The 22,212-nt window shown below is 36.4% G+C and overlaps 1 protein-coding gene across 3 annotated transcripts in view; it reads right to left on the minus strand.

Moving 5' to 3' along the window:
- Nucleotides 1-22,212, minus strand: part of LOC131689056 (synaptic vesicle glycoprotein 2C-like) — a 99,628-nt gene that overhangs the window by 19,268 nt on the left and 58,148 nt on the right. Inside the window, exon 1 of one of the 3 annotated variants that reach the window (XM_058973820.1) lies at nucleotides 20,778-21,531. The exons of the other annotated variants lie outside the window; for them this stretch is intronic. The gene's annotated coding sequence lies outside the window, so the exon portion shown is untranslated. Of the gene's footprint in view, nucleotides 1-20,777; nucleotides 21,532-22,212 lie in introns of those variants that run through there. 3 annotated transcript variants of the gene reach the window in all.

Below are 22,212 nucleotides of genomic sequence, written 5' to 3' on the forward strand. Positions count from 1 at the left end.
ATTGGAGTTCTTATCGACAAGTAGGATATGCCTTCATTGCACTTCCGCGAGTATTCATTCGTATATAAGATGGTGAGATCAGGTCCATCCCAGCCTAACGGAAATAAAAAAAATGTATAAAGAGCCAGTTTCAATCCATTATCAACATTTATTCGTTAAGTAGAACTTCAAAAAAACTGATCTGCTATTACGTGTCTACTAAAATACTTTACATTGTGTTTGTCAACAACTTAATGTCACATGAAAAGACGTTTATGTCATGTTTTCCTGTTCTCCGCCGGGAAAAAATAGTATTCAATAACAACAACCTTTCAATCGATCAACATAAAAAGTCGTTTTAGTTTGCTGTACCCCGTTAACCTTTTATCTATTTTTTCCTAAATATCTACCAAACTTCAAGGATAAAACTATTGGAAATTCTTGGAAATATGTAACTGCTCCATTTCTAGTGAAGAATTCGAGCACTCGATATATTGAGCAAGTGATAAGTGAAATCGGTTGATGCATGCTTTAGTAAGAAACTTTATACACAGTCGATAACGAAATAACGTTCTTGAGTCAAGTGAACTGTATTTTGAAATATTCCCTGAACGCGGGGAATAAAGTAAGAACAATCAATACGTTTGCTGTCCCAGTGTTGAGCTATAGTTTCGGCGTCATGAAATAGAAGAAAGTGCTTAGAACTAGCGAGAAAGGGGTGTGCGTAGCGTAGTTGGTAAATCGATTACCTTGTACGCGGCGCACCTGGGTTCGAGTCCCGACCCCGCACATAGGGTTAGAAATTTTCCATAAGAGATTTTTCTAACCCGAAGAGGCGAATGACCTTAAGGTTAAAACCTCTAAGATTCTCATTGCCACGGGGTGAAGGAGGACAAGAAATACGACATCCAGGCACACTATATGTAGCGCAGATGCTACGACTGCGAGAATACTTTGTGGAAAATGCCAACCGACATGGAGTATACCGAGCAATCTTAACTGCAGTTTGCGGAGAAGAATATTGCAGAGTGGAAGCAGAAAGCTGTGCACGGTGCCTATCCACACCAGCTAGAGCAGCCGTACGTCCACAAGGCTGCATCTAACCTGTGGTTCAAGCAAGGTAAAAGCTGTCTTTAGTGATCGAGTCCGACATGACTGCCATCCACGACAGGATAATACCGCCGAGGAATTGAAGGAGGTATATTTGTCACCAAGACGTCGAGGATATAAGCCGGATGCAGACCGAGACCTGTGACCACATTACGGCAGGTTGCTGCGTACTAGTCAACGCAGCCTATACCGAGCGTCACAACAGCGTTGCTAAGATTTTGCACCTGCAACATGGTCTTTTGGATGAAATTGTGCTGGCAAATGCCGTTTCAAACTGTACTGGGATCACACTGTTGTATCGGACCAATTCCTACACCACAACCGCCCAGATATACTAGTCTACCACAAGGCTCGACGTCGTCGTTCCACTGGATCACAATCTGGTAGATACTAACTTTTCATTTGATTAATCTTTAATTTCGTTCCTTTCTTTCTTATATCTATTTCATATATGAGAACCATGCGTGGTGCTGCGGAAAACGTCCCCCTTGCCCCTTAGGTTGCTACGGCTCTGCAGAATCCATTCATTACAAAATTCAAAATCAATTCACTTTGGCTCGATTTAGCCCTTTTAGCTTAATTATAGCTCTAACACGGTCAAAAAACGATTCGCAAAAAGCCGAATGTGATCTGCCGGGATCACACTAACGGATTTACTAACGGATTTTGACTCATGCTCAGACTTTTTTTTAGTATTTCAATACTAGCATATTTCCTATTGTGAATCTTGATCTTTAAAATGAAACTAACAGAAAAGCCCATAGAGCTTGCGTGTGGATAGTTTCGAAGCCATTCTGTCGACGAAATAAAGTATGAAACTGGTTAGAAAAGTTCCTGGCTGTTTGTATGCCCCTCTCTCTAAAGTCGCATCTAAAACATTTTTCCGATAATGAGGCATTATTTTCACGCCAGACGATTGAAGAGCGTCCTTCGGCGGAAACTGCTGTTCACGCCTTTCTTTGTGCTGGATATTGCTTTCTGGTTGCCAACCGAAGGTTCGAGTTATCGTTAGTGAGTTCAGTTAGGTTAACACGTTCATTTCTAGAGTTTACAAACTGTTTATTTTAGATTTTCTTGCTCACTAGAAAAGACGTTGGAAGGTTGACCACGTTCGGTCATATGCAGCAAAATCTTCGCTCTATCCATTACGAATAACTTATTTCTTCGATTAGGTTTTCCTTTTTTTTGGTTTCGAATTCATCTCGTCAGCAACTAGCACCATTTAAGTGTCTAGTTAGACGATGTATCTAAACTAGTACCCAAATTAACACTAGTTAGACACAAAAAATTCCAAACAGTTCACACGACATATCGTCGCTGTTGTGCTATCTTATGACAAACGCCATTTTGGGGTAAACTGAGTTAGATATGCCACATTACTTGTCTAAAAAATCTCTACAAAGTGGCGTTTACAGAATTTTGACATTCTGATTGGTTACTGAGATATAGCGAGAAACGTGCTGAGAAATTTTTAATTTTTTGCTTCAAATGACTGTGTCTGGGGATTGGCTCAAGTTATCTTTATGTATGAGATGTTTTTATATGTAAAACTATTTGATAAACACAATGGCATAATAATTTTCGAAACAAAAATGCACGAAATGTGAGAAAAATGCAATTTTAGTTTTAAACTGGAAATATAGCATATTTGGCAACACTGTAACCAAAAATAACTATTTTTTCTAGAATCCCTGACTCATTTCCTTCAAAATGCATCTCACCTATTGTTTATAGACCAAATAAAGCCAAAGATATGAAAAAAGCTAATAATTGATGATTTTTTGTATGAAAAATTTTCCATGCACGATTATGACACGCCATACAAATTTTGTCATCAATACACACCTATGACACGTGTGAGACCGACTTTTGTTTACATTTTTAAAGAAAACTCACAATGTAGTTAACCGATTTTCGTAATATTTGAGCGATTAATGCAGAATAGATAGAAGCATAATTTGTTTTCTTTGAATAGTTTATACCATTTTTAAGTGTCAAGATATTCAATCTCAAACTTTAAAAATCGTTTTTCTCGAAATGTGCAAAATGGCGCTTGTCATAAGATAGCACAACAGCGACGATATGTGAACGCCTAAAGCCACATGTCCTGAGTGATGTCCCGGCAAGCAAATATTGCTCTGGTTTGCTGGCGAGTAAGTGAAGACGAACTCTTGTCTTGTCTTATTTCTTCGACTTTTCTGGGTTGTCAACACTTTTGTACTATCATCAGTGCAAGTTTGACGTAGCTCGCATGAGCAGTTCAGATGTGCCGGATTGAAGCTGGTAGAACTTCATATCAGCCACCCTGTACTGCTTAAAAAAGCTACGTAGCATAGTACACGGAAAAAATCCGTTCGTAAAACCAAGAAAAACACGATTTCGTGAATTCAACGATTTAGGAAAACTGTGATCAAGTTCCTAAAATCATGAATAATAAACCTCGTATTCACGGTACTATATACGTTTCTAAAAACCTAGTTCGCATCTAAATCATACATGGCGTTACATTCGAATGTTTGGTTGGGTTACTGTGGTTGTTTCATTAAGATGTATAGTTTTTGTCATGATTGTTGTTCATAATTTGGGGATGGTTTGTATAACGATGTTCATGATTACAGGAGCTTAGTCGCGATTTTCTCTTCACGCTACCTTGATATTTTATTCTTGAGTTTACTATCGGATATTTCTGGCAGAGTTGCGCGCTTTATGTTCATGATTTTTGGGTCTTAGTCACGATTTTCGTAATTTATATGCACGATATTGTGACATTTTATTCTTGAGCTTACGTTCGAATTGGATACGTGAAGTAATGTAACTTATGTGCATGATATCAGCAGTGTGGTCCATTCGTCTGATCGTGATATGTTATTCTTTGGTTACTAACGGATTTTTTACTAGGAGTAACGCGACAATATGAACTGGATCATAAAATGACTAATATATTAGGAATACATGAATTTGTGAACTATTTCACGGGAACGCATGGTTACTATTATACTAGGAATCATGAACCATTTAAAGTGTCTATGAATAATTCTGTGAACTATTTCATAAGCACGAATGGTATATTTGTTGGTTAGTTGTTACGAAAATATTAAAAATCATGAACCAGTTCACGAATATATGAGTATTTTATGGTTTTGTGAATTATTTCACGAGTACTGATATTTAAACGTGACCAATATATTAGGAATCATAAATTAATTCACGAGGATTGAAAGGATTCATGAATAAAATTTCGAGTTTCGTGAAATAGTTTACTAGAAAATATTCAGAATGTTTTATTTTGTGAACTATTTCATACCTACGAAAAGAAGATCATGATCAAGATGTAATAAATCATGAATATAATCGGACTCTGAATAATGTTCCTAAATCTATGAATGAAATAGGGTGACCATATCAGGCGAGTAAAACGTCTGGCGTACTTCTCTTCAGATTTTTGGTAGTCATTAATAATTCCTGTGGTTCTAGCAGGCAGAGCTCTGTCGTCTGCGAAGTCTTAAACACTAAATACACTTCATTGAAGTAGAGCAGACAATCAACTGTCCCAAGTAGCTTCCCTGGGCGTTTCCTGACGTTGGAGTAAAAGTGGGTGCCTGGCAATCTTCAATGACAACCATTTGTGAGCTACGATCGAAACTACTGTAAAACCTACTGTAACCGTAAACTAACTTCCAAATTCTTCCGTTTTGGTGATTGTTATATCGTGGTTCTCTCTATCATAAGCAGCATAGGATGGTGTAAATAATATCAATTTGAACGCGACCTTATATACTGCTTGTTATGTAGCATGGTATACACGGAAATTTAGTCACTCTTTCAATATCCAGGCGTGAAACTACGTTTATCGTCTATTGGGTACTAGTCATTGAGTCTGGAGTGATTCCAAAATCACCAGCTCGACACACCGTTCACTGAAATTATTCAACGATAGTTACCCATGCCAAGAAGGGCAAATAGCTAGGTAATCAGGGGCCACCAGGTAGGTAGTAGAAAAGAGAAATGAGGAGGCAATATTGAGATATAAAATATAACATCGGATAGTACAATTATTTCTTGAACTTTGCTTGAGTGTCAGTTTACGTTACAGTTATGGTTGCAACCATAACTGCGAGCTGTATCAGAGTGAATCAAGCGAAGACTCAATGAAAAAAATATTTTGGGCATCGAAGAGCAAAACCAGGACAAATCAAGCCTTTTGACTGTCGGATCAAATTCAGGACATGTGCTGGCAAAGCACCGTTCCCAGCACGTATTTAGTCAATATTTGGTTTTATGAATAATGTTCGTAAAGTTGTGAACAGGTTCATGTGCAGAAAGATGACTAGGCAAAGACATGGCGACACCGTGACTGAAGTTCACAAAACAAAAATAAATATTTCCACAAATAAAGCGTTATGAAAGCGATACTGAAGGGAAAATTAACAAACATAATTATAAAACACATGATTTTGGTTCTGTTTTCGCTGAGCTTGAGCTTGTGCGACTACCCCTGGCTGCTACTCCGTTATCGATCTGGATTAGCTGAAGTTGCACAGGGAATCAGTAGATAATTATGCTTAGGAGTAGCGAAACATCTTTCAATGTGCAACTCCTGGTAATCCTAAAGAGTTTATTGATCAATACCGGCGCCGGCCAGGCCGAAATGTAGATCGCGGAAGGAATGTTAGTCCGATACTTGCTTTTGCTAGAGGTCGTTATATACTACTGCGCACTCCACAAGTATCACGGGAGGAGGAACAAATAAGTATAGAAGTATGATTCTACTTCTTCATGATCGACGCCAGAAAGGGGACTCCACTATCTGAACTCGATGTCGATCCATTAACATCAACATGGACCGGGGACCATCGGTTTTATTTACCTTCCTAAGGAAGACGTGGCCACAGACTTTCACCTCAGAAAAATCTCAATGACTTCAGCTGGGATTGAACCCAGACCAACTGGGATGGGTGGTGGCCACGCTTACCACTCAACCACTTCCGCCGTCTACATGATTTTTGTTATGTTTTCGAAACGTTAAACACTGTTTCAGAATTCAACTCACATTTTTCTATGGATCATTGAATTAGTGTTAATAGAAGTGCTGCACTAGTTCTGTAATTAGTCTTTTCCAAAAAGAATAACAAGTTCGGCGACACAAAAGGGCTCTTTTTGTTTTTTATCCTTCATCTCAAAATCTATTTGTTGTTATACTGTAACTGTTTTTGCTACGATATATTGATTTCTTTGGCAAAGCAAGGTATTAGCACTTTATCGCCATATTCATATTGTCAAACAAGTTGAATCCAATTTTTACAACAGCAGCAGCCATCTTTGTTCAACGCATTAGATCGAACGACAGGGTAAATTAATATTTGTTATTTTACTGTTTCTTAGGAATGAAGCAATGATATTGATACTAATTTTAAACGCATTCAAAGGCCTGAGTAATTAACGAAATGGTATTGCATATTTTATTATACGGTCAAAATAATCCATTCGCCCTATATGAATAAATTGATAAACAACTTTAAGGAAGCTATGGAGCGCATTTAACATATTTAAAAATATGATTGTACGTAGTAGACTCCCCTAGAATAACTACGCTAGAAGGGAATCAACTACAACTGATGATTGCTCTCGTAAGTTGATCGCTAGAGCTCGAAACAGTGGGCATAGTATACTGTTGATTCAGAGAAAATTTGATTGCCTGAATTGAAATAGTACAAATTATATTTAATCAATTCGAATTTAATCGGATTGTTTGAAGGTCAGTCATCTGCTTCCCTGCTTTCTATTTAGAGATCACCCAATTTTTAGGACTCAAAAACATAATCGAACTAACCCTCTTCTTCTCGGCGCGAACCCATAGAGCCAGTGTTTTTATTGATTATTGATTTAGGAGAACACAAAGCATTTAGCACGCAATTGGGTCAGTTCGAAACGCTTCTAAGTTTGAGATAAGCATGTGAAAGTGAAGATGCCAGTGTTCACGTTTTAATTTTTACCTGGTGCTACACCAGTGTAGTGCAAAAAAGAGACAGACTGATTACACCAAAGTTTAAGTGAGTGTAGCTTCGACTACACCAGTGTAGTGCATTGTCAAAAACAAAAATGACATAAATTTGAATGGGTTTAGCACCGACTACACCGGTGTAGTGCATTGTCAAAAAACGAAAATGACATTAGATACAAGACGTGGCTGCTATTAACCACAACCAATTTACCAACTACACTATGCCTGCCCCGTTGTGTTTATTATTGTAATTATTATTTTTCGAGAGTTGTGCTACAAGAGTTGTAGAGCAAGGGTATCGGAAGGGGTCCCTGTAAGAATCACTCACTACAATTACAGACGAGACGGGAAATGCTACCCATTAAAACACTGCTTATAGTGAATTGCAGCGTGCCGTGAATCTGAATGTGATATTCAGTAAACGTGTAGATATGTGCGGGTGTAGGGACTTCTCGATCGCGTGTATCATGCCGAAAGGCGAAGGACTCCAGCGTTTGTACATTAACGTGTTCGATCGCGTGAGCGTTTGTATGCCGCATGTGCTAGTATATATGTAGCTTTGCGCATAAAAATTCGATTTTATAATCGTGTGGCCACTCGCATATTCGCGTGTGTTCTTGAATGATTGCGCGGACCGTGAGTTTGATGCTTAATTTACGGTGTACATTTCAGGTACTAGAAGAGAGTTCTCCCATATAACTAAAGTTCCTGATATGAATGCGTCTTGTTTCGATTGGCATGAGGCTAGGCTCCTATAACTGAGGTTAGAGACTTCTGGACGTGACCGATATATGATCACGCGAGTGGTGGATTAATGCTTGAGACTGTATTTGTATATCTGCATCTGACTGTATTTGTATTGCATTTGCATGTTCGCGTTCGTGACCATGTTTGGGATATCACGAAGGCCACGAGCATTTGTACGTTTTGAGAGAGATTGTGAGTGTATTTGAGAGAATGCAATTGATTGTGCTAGTGAGTGTTAGTATGAACGTAACAACATTCCGAATAAAGAAAAAAGAATACAAATAGAGTATGTAAAAGCCTATAAACTACTTAAACTCATCTAAATGCCAGGAAATGATATAGATTTGCCATTACGGTAAATTTCATTCTGTTAAAAATTTATCATGCTATGCCAACCGGGAATGGTTGATTCACGTGCGTCAGTAAACTAATCGTACCTTTATTTATCTAATCCGATAATGCCGTATGAATCGAATCAAATGCACGAATTGAGCACCGGGAAAAAGTGACCACGAAGTCTAGGAAGAATTACTCATTAAAAAAGATAATGATTCCGATGCATGGAAAACAACGGAGATTCTCTGTAACTCGTACTATTTCAGCATTTTTCTACGAAAATGTAGGAAGATATTGATCAATTGTTGCTTCATTATGTGTAAATACTAATACTTTCTGTATCGGAACGCCTTTTTACCGAAATACAAATGAAAACAAATAAAATCGCTGAACATAGAATATTTTTTGGAAGTATTTAGAAAGAAGTATTAAATATATCATTATGAAGCCTGTCCTCCAAAATGGACATTTATTCATGTAAGCTTCTATAAACTAAGTTTACATGGAAAAAGTTTAAACATGTAATATTCAATACAATAAGAAAGAAGTACATCGTTTCTCTATTTATATTATCGAAATGGTACTTTCTTAATTAATTGCAACTGTGAACATCGAAAAATTTTGTACTAGTGGTTCCTGGTGGAACTTTAATGAGAGAAAAGATTTAAACATGTTTTTACTGATATATAGGGTAAACCGCATCTCATTAGTCAGAATATCACACTATTTCGTTGATAACTTGGCTAACTGTTACTGGATTGCGCTTAAATAGATTTCAACATCTTTGCTTCGTTCCCAAGAAGTAATACAATTTAAAATCTGATAGTCGGCGTAGATATTCCGCAAATTTTTTAGAATATTCGCATAAATGTAGCAGAATCATTTAAATTTTAATAAACACACACGACTTGAATATAGGGAGGTGTAACATTCAATTATGTTTAATTGTAAACAAACTCCTCATTATTGATTCATACAGTAGTTGTGCAAGAAATATTTATTTTATACTACAGAGAAGACTCGACTTATTAGTCCCCGATTTTGTCTGCCTCCGATTTTGTTTGCTTTTAGACCGACTTTTGTTTACATTTTTAAAGAAAACTCACAATGTAGTTATCCGATTTTCGTAATATTTGAGCGATTAATGCACAATAGATAGAAGCATAATTTGTTTTCGTTGAATAGTTTATACCATTTTTAAGTGTCAAGATATTCAATCTCAAACTTTAAAAATCGTTTTTCTCGAAATGTGCAAAATGGCGCTTGTCATAAGATAGCACAACAGCGACGATATGTGAACGCCTAAAGCCACATGTCCTGAGTGATGTCCCGGCAAGCAAATATTGCTCTGGTTTGCTGGCGAGTAAGTGAAGACGAACTCTTGTCTTGTCTTATTTCTTCGACTTTTCTGGGTTGTCAACACTTTTGTACTATCATCAGTGCAAGTTTGACGTAGCTCGCATGAGCAGTTCAGATGTGCCGGATTGAAGCTGGTAGAACTTCATATCAGCCACCCTGTACTGCTTAAAAAAGCTACGTAGCATAGTACACGGAAAAAATCCGTTCGTAAAACCAAGAAAAACACGATTTCGTGAATTCAACGATTTAGGAAAACTGTGATCAAGTTCCTAAAATCATGAATAATAAACCTCGTATTCACGGTACTATATACGTTTCTAAAAACCTAGTTCGCATCTAAATCATACATGGCGTTACATTCGAATGTTTGGTTGGGTTACTGTGGTTGTTTCATTAACCCATTATTGCCCAACCTACTATATATAGTAGGTGCTTAGAATAACTCCTATTACTCAATTAATAACGCAGAACAGGCATCATCAATGAGTTAATATTGTTCATATACTCTTGAAGAATATGTTTAGAGAAGTTAGAGTGGTTAAACCGGTGTTTATGTTTTGTTTTTAATCAATTTTCACTAAGGGGTTACACACTTTTGTTAGGATGAAAAAAATCGATTTTTTGTAAATTAGATATTCTGAAACTACGTACACTGAGGAAAACTTTCTCAAAGTTTCATTAAGATCGGAATATTACAACTTAAGTTACAGCTATTCATAGACCGCTACCCATTCACCACTTGTAGGCGGTACGTAGTGTTTGATACGCTAGACCGTTGACTCGCTGCACCGACAGTAAAACTCGATTATCTCGGAGTTGTATTTTGTTGAAAAGTTCATCCGCGGCGTTCACGATATCTCAGGAACCGATTAACCGATCAATCTTAAATTTTCACTGGTTGTTCCTTATAATATCAGCTACTTTGAGTACAAAAATAATTTTACTGGTATGACCACATCATTTTTCTTCGATCGGAAAACACAATTTGTGATGCGCGTGAAAAATAAGTTGGGCAATAATGGGTTAAGATGTATAGTTTTTGTCATGATTGTTGTTCATAATTTGGGGATGGTTTGTATAACGATGTTCATGATTACAGGAGCTTAGTCGCGATTTTCTCTTTACGCTACCTTGATATTTTATTCTTGAGTTTACTATCGGATATTTCTGGCAGAGTTGTGCGCTTTATGTTCATGATTTTTGGGTCTTAGTCACGATTTTCGTAATTTATATGCACGATATTGTGACATTTTATTCTTGAGCTTACGTTCGAATTGGATACGTGAAGTAATGTAACTTATGTGCATGATATCAGCAGTGTGGTCCATTCGTCTGATCGTGATATGTTATTCTTTGGTTACTAACGGATTTTTTACTAGGAGTAACGCGACAATATGAACTGGATCATAAAATGACTAATATATTAGGAATACATGAATTTGTGAACTATTTCACGGGAACGCATGGTTACTATTATACTAGGAATCATGAACCATTTAAAGTGTCTATGAATAATTCTGTGAACTATTTCATAAGCACGAATGGTATATTTGTTGGTTAGTTGTTACGAAAATATTAAAAATCATGAACCAGTTCACGAATATATGAGTATTTTATGGTTTTGTGAATTATTTCACGAGTACTGATATTTAAACGTGACCAATATATTAGGAATCATAAATTAATTCACGAGGATTGAAAGGATTCATGAATAAAATTTCGAGTTTCGTGAAATAGTTTACTAGAAAATATTCAGAATGTTTTATTTTGTGAACTATTTCATACCTACGAAAAGAAGATCATGATCAAGATGTAATAAATCATGAATCAGTTCACGTCATATAATCGGACTCTGAATAATGTTCCTGAATCTATGAATGAAATAGGGTGACCATATCAGGCGAGTAAAACGTCTGGCGTACTTCTCTTCAGATTTTTGGTAGTCATTAATAATTCCTGTGGTTCTAGCAGGCAGAGCTCTGTCGTCTGCGAAGTCTTAAACACTAAATACACTTCATTGAAGTAGAGCAGACAATCAACTGTCCCAAGTAGCTTCCCTGGGCGTTTCCTGACGTTGGAGTAAAAGTGGGTGCCTGGCAATCTTCAATGACAACCATTTGTGAGCTACGATCGAAACTACTGCAAAACCTACTGTAACCGTAAACTAACTTCCAAATTCTTCCGTTTTGGTGATTGTTATATCGAGGTTCTCTCTATCATAAGCAGCATAGGATGGTGTAAATAATATCAATTTGAACGCGACCTTATATACTGCTTGTTATGTAGCATGGTATACACGGAAATTTAGTCACTCTTTCAATATCCAGGCGTGAAACTACGTTTATCGTCTATTGGGTACTAGTCATTGAGTCTGGAGTGATTCCAAAATCACCAGCTCGACACACCGTTCACTGAAATTATTCAACGATAGTTACCCATGCCAAGAAGGGCAAATAGCTAGGTAATCAGGGGCCACCAGGTAGGTAGTAGAAAAGAGAAATGAGGAGGCAATATTGAGATATAAAATATAACATCGGATAGTACAATTATTTCTTGAACTTTGCTTGAGTGTCAGTTTACGTTACAGTTATGGTTGCAACCATAACTGCGAGCTGTATCAGAGTGAATCAAGCGAAGACTCAATGAAAAAAATATTTTGGGCATCGAAGAGCAAAACCAGGACAAATCAAGCCTTTTGACTGTCGGATCAAATTCAGGACATGTGCTGGCAAAGCACCGTTCCCAGCACGTATTTAGTCAATATTTGGTTTTATGAATAATGTTCGTAAAGTTGTGAACAGGTTCATGTGCAGAAAGATGACTAGGCAAAGACATGGCAACACCGTGACTGAAGTTCACAAAACAAAAATAAATATTTCCACAAATAAAGCGTTATGAAAGCGATACTGAAGGGAAAATTAACAAACATAATTATAAAACACATGATTTTGGTTCTGTTTTCGCTGAGCTTGAGCTTGTGCGACTACCCCTGGCTGCTACTCCGTTATCGATCTGGATTGGCTGAAGTTGCACAGGGAATCAGTAGATAATTATGCTTAGGAGTAGCGAAACATCTTTCAATGTGCAACTCCTGGTAATCCTAAAGAGTTTATTGATCAATACCGGCGCCGGCCAGGCCGAAATGTAGATCGCGGAAGGAATGTTAGTCCGATACTTGCTTTTGCTAGAGGTCGTTATATACTACTGCGCACTCCACAAGTATCACGGGAGGAGGAACAAATAAGTATAGAAGTATGATTCTACTTCTTCATGATCGACGCCAGAAAGGGGACTCCACTATCTGAACTCGATGTCGATCCATTAACATCAACATGGACCGGGGACCATCGGTTTTATTTACCTTCCTAAGGAAGACGTGGCCACAGACTTTCACCTCAGAAAAATCTCAATGACTTCAGCTGGGATTGAACCCAGACCAACTGGGATGGGTGGTGGCCACGCTTACCACTCAACCACTTCCGCCGTCTACATGATTTTTGTTATGTTTTCGAAACGTTAAACACTGTTTCAGAATTCAACTCACATTTTTCTATGGATCATTGAATTAGTGTTAATAGAAGTGCTGCACTAGTTCTGTAATTAGTCTTTTCCAAAAAGAATAACAAGTTCGGCGACACAAAAGGGCTCTTTTTGTTTTTTATCCTTCATCTCAAAATCTATTTGTTGTTATACTGTAACTGTTTTTGCTACGATATATTGATTTCTTTGGCAAAGCAAGGTATTAGCCCTTTATCGCCATATTCATATTGTCAAACAAGTTGAATCCAATTTTTACAACAGCGGCAGCCATCTTTGTTCAACGCATTAGATCGAACGACAGGGTAAATTAATATTTGTTATTTTACTGTTTCTTAGGAATGAAGCAATGATATTGATACTAATTTTAAACGCATTCAAAGGCCTGAGTAATTAACGAAATGGTATTGCATATTTTATTATACGGTCAAAATAATCCATTCGCCCTATATGAATAAATTGATAAACAACTTTAAGGAAGCTATGGAGCGCATTCAACATATTTAAAAATATGACTGTACGTAGTAGACTCCCCTAGAATAACTACGCTAGAAGGGAATCAACTACAACTGATGATTGCTCTCGTAAGTTGATCGCTAGAGCTCGAAACAGTGGGCATAGTATACTGTTGATTCAGAGAAAATTTGATTGCCTGAATTGAAATAGTACAAATTATATTTAATCAATTCGAATTTAATCGGATTGTTTGAAGGTCAGTCATCTGCTTCCCTGCTTTCTATTTAGAGATCACCCAATTTTTAGGACTCAAAAACATAATCGAACTAACCCTCTTCTTCTCGGCGCGAACCCATAGAGCCAGTGTTTTTATTGATTTAGGAGAACACAAAGCATTTAGCACGCAATTGGGTCAGTTCGAAACGCTTCTAAGTTTGAGATAAGCATGTGAAAGTGAAGATGCCAGTGTTCACGTTTTAATTTTTACCTGGTGCTACACCAGTGTAGTGCAAAAAAGAGACAGACTGATTACACCAAAGTTTAAGTGAGTGTAGCATCGACTACACCAGTGTAGTGCATTGTCAAAAACAAAAATGACATAAATTTGAATGGGTTTAGCACCGACTACACCGGTGTAGTGCATTGTCAAAAAACGAAAATGACATTAGATACAAGACGTGGCTGCTATTAACCACAACCAATTTACCAACTACACTATGCCTGCCCCGTTGTGTTTATTATTGTAATTATTATTTTTCGAGAGTTGTGCTACAAGCGTTGTAGAGCAAGGGTATCGGAAGGGGTCCCTGTAAGAATCACTCACTACAATTACAGACGAGACGGGAAATGCTACCCATTAAAACACTGCTTATAGTGAATTGCAGCGTGCCGTGAATCTGAATGTGATATTCAGTAAACGTGTAGATATGTGCGGGTGTAGGGACTTCTCGATCGCGTGTATCATGCCGAAAGGCGAAGGACTCCAGCGTTTGTACATTAACGTGTTCGATCGCGTGGGCGTTTGTATGCCGCATGTGCTAGTATATATGTAGCTTTGCGCATAAAAATTCGATTTTATAATCGTGTGGCCACTCGCATATTCGCGTGTGTTCTTGAATGATTGCGCGGACCGTGAGTTTGATGCTTAATTTTCGGTGTACATTTCAGGTACTAGAAGAGAGTTCTCCCATATAACTAAAGTTCCTGATATGAATGCGTCTTGTTTCGATTGGCATGAGGCTAGGCTCCTATAACTGAGGTTAGAGACTTCTGGACGTGACCGATATATGATCACGCGAGTGGTGGATTAATGCTTGAGACTGTATTTGTATATCTGCATCTGACTGTATTTGTATTGCATTTGCATGTTCGCGTTCGTGACCATGTTTGGGATATCACGAAGGCCACGAGCATTTGTACGTTTTGAGAGAGATTGTGAGTGTATTTGAGAGAATGCAATTGATTGTGCTAGTGAGTGTTAGTATGAACGTAACAACATTCCGAATAAAGAAAAAAGAATACAAATAGAGTATGTAAAAGCCTATAAACTACTTAAACTCATCTAAATGCCAGGAAATGATATAGATTTGCCATTACGGTAAATTTCATTCTGTTAAAAATTTATCATGCTATGCCAACCGGGAATGGTTGATTCACGTGCGTCAGTAAACTAATCGTACCTTTATTTATCTAATCCGATCATGCCGTATGAATTGAATCAAATGCACGAATTGAGCACCGGGAAAAAGTGACCACGAAGAAAAGAAAGAATTACTCATTAAAAAAGATAATGATTCCGATGCATGGAAAACAACGGAGATTCTCTGTAACTCGTACTATTTCAGCATTTTTCTACGAAACTGTAGGAAGATATTGATCAATTGTTGCTTCATTATGTGTAAATACTAATACTTTCTGTATCGGAACGCCTTTTTACCGAAATACAAATGAAAACAAATAAAATCGCTGAACATAGAATATTTTTTGGAAGTATTTAGAAAGAAGTATTAAATATATCATTATGAAGCCTGTCCTCCAAAATGAACATTTATTCATGTAAGCTTCTATAAACTAAGTTTACATGGAAAAAGTTTAAACATGTAATATTCAATACAATAAGAAAGAAGTACATCGTTTCTCTATTTATATTATCGAAATGGTACTTTGTTAATTAATTGCAACTGTGAACATCGAAAAATTTTGTACTAGTGGTTCCTGGTGGAACTTTAATGAGAGAAAAGATTTAAACATGTTTTTTACTGATATATAGGGTAAACCGCATCTCATTAGTCAGAATGTCACACTATTTCGTTGATAACTTGGCTAACTGTTACTGGATTGCGCTTAAATAGATTTCAACATCTTTGCTTCGTTCCCAAGAAGTAATACAATTTAAAATCTGGTCTGGAAAATGTAAAATACTCGCCTTCGAACGAAGTGAAAAGTCGAGCACAACGCATCTTTATTCATCCTACCAGTTAAGTTAATGCGTTGAATTGAGATTGCAGACAACGCTCAAGCTGATGTATTTAAATGGGTGGGATGAATATAGGTGCTAAGATGAATTAGGGTACAATCACTCTATGATCAAAATCCCATCGAGTCATTATTACATGATCTTTTTTCAACCACTTTGGTGCGCATACTGCAGTTGAATGCAGATGCGTCGCTGATCTGTGAAATCAGACGCCAGTCAAAACAAACTAGAAAAAATTGATAGTCGGCGTAGATATTCCGCAAAATTTTTAGAATATTCGCATAAATGTAGCAGAATCATTTAAATTTTAATAAACACACACGACTTGAATATAGGGAGGTGTAACATTCAATTATGTTTAATTGTAAACAAACTCCTCATTATTGATTCATACAGCAGTTGTGCAAGAAATATTTATTTTATACTACAGAGAAGACTCGATTTATTAGTCCCCGATTTTGTCTGCCTCCGATTTTGTTTGCTTTTAGACCCGATTTTGTCAGCATCATATGAAAATTGATAGTTAGTAGTTTGATGGACTCTAGCAGACAAATCAACTTGAATTCGAGTAAATCTTTTCTTGCGCATATTTTTCTAATCTTAGGGATTCGAAAGATGAAAAAAAAATTGTTTTTCTTTAAATTTTGCACTTTAAGGGAAATTTTTAACTAAATAATTAGAAAGGGTTATGAGGCTATATCTAGGGACTAAGGAAAAATGTTACGAGAGCCTCTGTTTATAAAAAAGATATATATGTCCCGATATTGTCAATATTCCCGTTTTATCAACCTAAAATTCACCAAGGGGCTGATAAAAATGGGTCTTCACTGTACTAGGAAGGAACAGCAGAACACATACTGGGCTTTGAAATAAAGGAGAGACGGGCGAAGATGTTTTTACGATACGATTGTGTTGCATCATATGGTACACCAACAATCCACTTATGCACTCGCGTATGCCAATTTATAGTATCATTGAAACCAGTGACATAAAACTTACAAATTATTCTACTTGACGTTCTATAAGCTAATACATAACCGACGCGATCTGCACACTCAGAAGCTAAAGCGAAACTCGACGCATCCGACACAAATACGCCATAGCTTTTAAGAATGATATTTAGTATTAATTTCAATGAATTCATAACACAGTTTGACATTGCCGCTTTAATGGACCATATTGTTTATTTTTAAACTTTTAGTCGGATTTACACGAAATTTTAGGAAAAAAAAACACGAAAATTTGATTGGTATCGTTTGCAGCGGGTTACGGTAGTTTGTTTACAAATTCCAAACAAAAGGTGATATTTAAACACGGTTTCCAAGAATGGGCTATCCATCTTACTCGCAATGAGTAGTTTTTAATTCGATTGACTGAGACAGTTAGAGGTTGCAGACCGTTTTTCAGCCAGGTAGTGAAGAAAACTTTAAACAAAAACAAATAGTTTATATTTGCATTAAGATCAACGAAATATAGAAATACTGGAACCACCAAAGCCTTAATTAATATGGATAAATAATTAGATCTACGAGCATGTTTTCCACTTTTGCATTTTGTGCATGTGATGTGTGGTTCAGAAGAACTTGTGTGTAAAACTAAACTGTATTAGACTAATTATTTTCAATACATGCTTTATACCAAAGCTCTGAGAGTGTCTATCTTACTTGAGGTGTCCGGTTTCGGCGCATTTCCGTTAAGACCATCATACTTGTTCTTGATGCAAACGTCATTACAAATCTGGTTTACAATTGCGCCTAGCTACACGCAGAAGAATCAGGCCTTTTTTAAACAACAAAACGATTAGTTGAATTTTAAACTTGACGAATGACTGTTTCAAACTGAAATAAGCATGTATTTGATTTAATTCAACAAATACTTCTGTTTGCATTCTAAATAGGAACATTGTTGAAACAAAATAAAATGAACGAACTGATCCCTTTGATAAAAACCAACAGAGTTTTTGTTTGATTTCAACTAAATAATAATTGTCCCTTGGTTAATACTAAAGACTTTTTTTTGTTACCTCAAACTTGTTTGTTTGATTAAACTTGCCACAATTTTGCTTTGCTTCGAGAATGACAGAAACGAACGACGAACAATTTTATTGTTTCAAACGAAATATTTGTTGAAACTATTGAAAAACAAACAAATAATATTGTTAGTAATTTCAAGCAACTGTCTTGATTAAATCAAGCCTGAATTTTGCATATCACCATATCAAATAGGAAAATTATTAATTTAAACGAAAATTGTTCATTCTTACAAACTTTTTTTTTCTGTGTGTATAAGTCATCCATGTGACAGGGAAGGGTGTTTATATTAGCCAAAAGAATAAAATATTCAATCTATTACATCGTAGGCAGCTGTCATTCAAAAATCAGTGGCAGTAATGCGAAACAAGCAGGGAGCAAAATTTTCGATTCAGTCTTTTGTATCGTTACCAAATCTCACTAATTTTGGATTTGGGAGCATGTTGTTGACATTACATGAGTCAATTCAAGAAATCATAGCTTACTTCAATTTGGTGTTATTATGATGAATGCAAAAGAGATATTTTAGACAAACACACTTTAAAAGTACATTGTTTTGATGAAGAATTAAATCATTCCCCAAATTCTAAGAAAATTCTTGGAGTTCTGGGGATAAAATTTGAATGATTTTCATTCACTTTTTCCGTCCAATTTAATTCCACTGTGTTAAAAACTGTAATGATCTTTAAAATCTACACTTGTGCAGTATAACAGAGGTTCACTTGCGCATTAAAATACACATGCTCTTTACTATAAGAGAAATTTATATATTTCGACTACTACGTATGATCATCATCAGTGTTGGTGCATGTGTATTACGAACTACAAGTGAATTTTTGCAATTTAATACAGTTCGGTAATATCACATCAGCTTCGAAATTTGGGAACTAGATGTAAATAGTACCGTAGAGTACCTAATATAAGACCAATAAAGTTGTGAAAAAATTATTTAAAAATCACCATCGTTCCGCTGTAATAAAGGTACAACGAAAAAAGAATTAAATTCATGGCGCAAACATTTCGAAAGGTTTAAAAAAAAACTAAAAAAATATCCAGAAAGAATTGGTTTGTATGATTAACATACTACAGAATCGAAATAATGATAAACATATATTTCTATAGCCAAATCATTACATCGATATGTTATGCGAGCAGGAAACCAATGATCCATTATGGTTTCATCCCCCAGTGCCACAGGCATGGTTTGGCCGGTGAAAGATTGTGTTATCACAAGTTAATTGTGGATTAAAATTTCATGTCAATTTAAAAAAATGCATTCAAAGCTGTTTTTTTTCAAATACATATTGCAAAATTTGATTTGTCGCAGTATTGCGAATTTGCCCGTTAATACTCAGTAAAAAATGTCACACCGTATTTATCGTAGATTGGATATTCTTGGAATGTGCATAAGTTATTCGGTTTATTTGTTCACTATACACTGTGCAGATTGACGTTAGGGTATTTTTTATTTCTGTCTACTGACGAAATGCGCAATATTTAATAAAATATTTTTCCCCGCAAAGATAATACGTAAGGAAACCGGATTGCACGAGAAGCTCCCGTTAAGTTGATTATATTTTTTTAATAACGGTGGTTTCTGCCAAGAGAAACCAATTAAGTTATTAAATTACATATTTTATCCCTACTATCTTTACCAGTTTCATAGCATATTGCGGCTGAATGATAGAGGAAGGTATATTTTGTATCTTTGAGATATTTATTTAAAAAATGTTTATAGATAGATTACATTACCAGCTTTTGAATTCTTCGAACACTGAAGAATACGTCAAGTCGTAATCGAAATTAGCGAATCTGTTATAGCGAAGTACAAGTACATTTTTAAATGCGTCTGTGCAATGCAGTGCAATTTAATTAAAAAAAACAATACATTTTTGAAGTACATCGTAGTTTTTTGACCATATAGTAGAATTAAAACGATCATTGCCGATCTCATTTTTTCTATAGTCGATCCCATTATGGCAACAAGTGTTAAGATTTCAACCCAGACTTTCAAATAGCTGTTGAAAGTTCAATCAATTTTGATTTCATTTTTTGCTTAAATGGATAAATAGTGTTTCATGTACGTTGATAAGATATTTAGAAGAATTCAAGGGTCTCACTGTTGATTATCAATTAGTTTAATAATTTAATGTAATGCTTTCGAACGTTGGTTAGTGGTGATCTATATTTCTCGGCCAGAATTTCGAGGTACTGCAAGTTTTCCAAAAAGATACAATCTAGATGTTAATTGATTTGATTAAATCACGACTGAGTATATAGGGCTTCATTATTGATTTTGCCAAGTGCATGTAGCTTTTCGTGATTACCTGGGTTGCGGGGTACGCCGAATTTACAAAAAATGCCATTCCTAAATATTTTGGCAGAAATAAATTTTATATATTGCGAATCTTTTCTTAAATCCACATTGCGACTTTTCAGCCATGCGCCACCGGGCCGTGCGTTGAGTTACGCGCCCATCTAGTTTGCATCAGTGCGAGTGAGAAAACGTTTTGAGGTTTGTTTTTGTTTCGTTCGCACTCGTGTGTATCCCATATAACAAGAACTCGACGAAATGTTAGATTATCTCGAGATAGACAATAATAGCCGAAGACAGCCTTATTCATATTTTTATTGTAAAAGTTAGCTAACGATGGCTTCAAATCAATTAGAAATGTGCCTGTGTTTCTTCTTCTGCGCCCTTTGTGTAGAAATACAAAATAAACTTGCACAAATATTTATCACTTACTGTGGCGTGGTGTTGCGAATTGCGCGAAAGAGGTTTTCAGGTAGAAGCGGCTGCTGAATGGCCCGTTGTCACACGATCAGTAGATTTTAACACTTTTAATTGAGCTGTTTTTTTTCTCGTGTTTTATTCGTTGTGCATATTTCGTTTGCACACAACTTTCACTATTTAGCGTTCGCTACGACCTTCTGTCCTTTCTAATGTGAAAACTACGATAAAATGTCTGTCCGAAGTCCGTGTTGTACTAGATTTAACTAATCTTTCGAGATTAGGTGTAGACGATAACATTAACACTGATCAATTGGTTTGGTGATCAATTTGAGTGACCGCTCAGTTATTGGATCGTCGATAAATATTTTCCGACAGTATACTAAACATGCCACCGATCTGCTTTTCTAATCGTTTGACGATCTTGATGATACAATATTGCTAGTTCTTCACCGTAAATCTGATCTGTTCACAGCTATCGCTTTAAACGTGTTGTACTTCAGGGTGAAGGTTCGAGTACAATGTGTTTGTACTAGTACTTAAAAATGCATTTTCACACGATTAATCAATACTCTTGGTCACTACCCCGCCGCGGCTGCATCTGACGAATTTTCTTAAAGTCAAAAGCTTAAAACCAAAAATGATCTACCTAGTGATTGATAAGATCAAATAATCACTGTGTATTCCTCTTGCCTGCCAATTCTAATCCTCAAGATCACAGACAACCACAGCTGCTCAGTTGGTCAGGGAGAGAGATGTTGGCTCGATGAATGAATATACTGAACTGAACTGAATCAATAATAACAACAAACATATGAATCGGCATTCTCTGCTGACCGCTTATTTTCTTAGCTATTTATTATCACATTATCATAAACGTTAGCGCCGAAAGCATGTACCCTGGTCTGTCCAGACTCGATAGCCAGCAATTCCAATACCTACGAATAGCCACTACCCAGCAAAGTGAACAGTAAGTTGTGAGCGAAAATATTAGGTACCGATTGCGCTGGGTGAGAGATGATGATTGCGCTGAGTGAGAGATGATGTTCCAGATGATGATGGGTGAGAGATGCGTAAACAGTTTAGCAAGAGATGCTGCAGATGAAATGTTTTCCCTCTTGTACGGAAGGTGTTGGAAGCAACACGCGATACTACGTTTAGGGGCTGGTTTTTCACAGCTCGTGACCCGAGCAGTAGACGATAAACAGATAGTATTAATATCAATATTTGAGGTTTTGCTTTGGTTCAACAATTTGGTACAATTTGGTTCAACAATTTGTATCGATTATGAATTTTGACAATGACTAATCGTATATAGGCAGCGCATATATCAAATGTAGATGAGGTAAGTTCCCAAACAAATAGTGCTTAAAGAATTTTATTTATAGAAAACACGAGTTCTGCAGTACTTTATCCTAATCTAAACAAGTGTCTTACACTGAATGAAGGG

This window comes from Topomyia yanbarensis, chromosome 3 (assembly GCF_030247195.1).
Source record: "Topomyia yanbarensis strain Yona2022 chromosome 3, ASM3024719v1, whole genome shotgun sequence".
In the NCBI taxonomy this organism is placed as follows: Eukaryota; Metazoa; Arthropoda; class Insecta; order Diptera; family Culicidae; genus Topomyia; species Topomyia yanbarensis.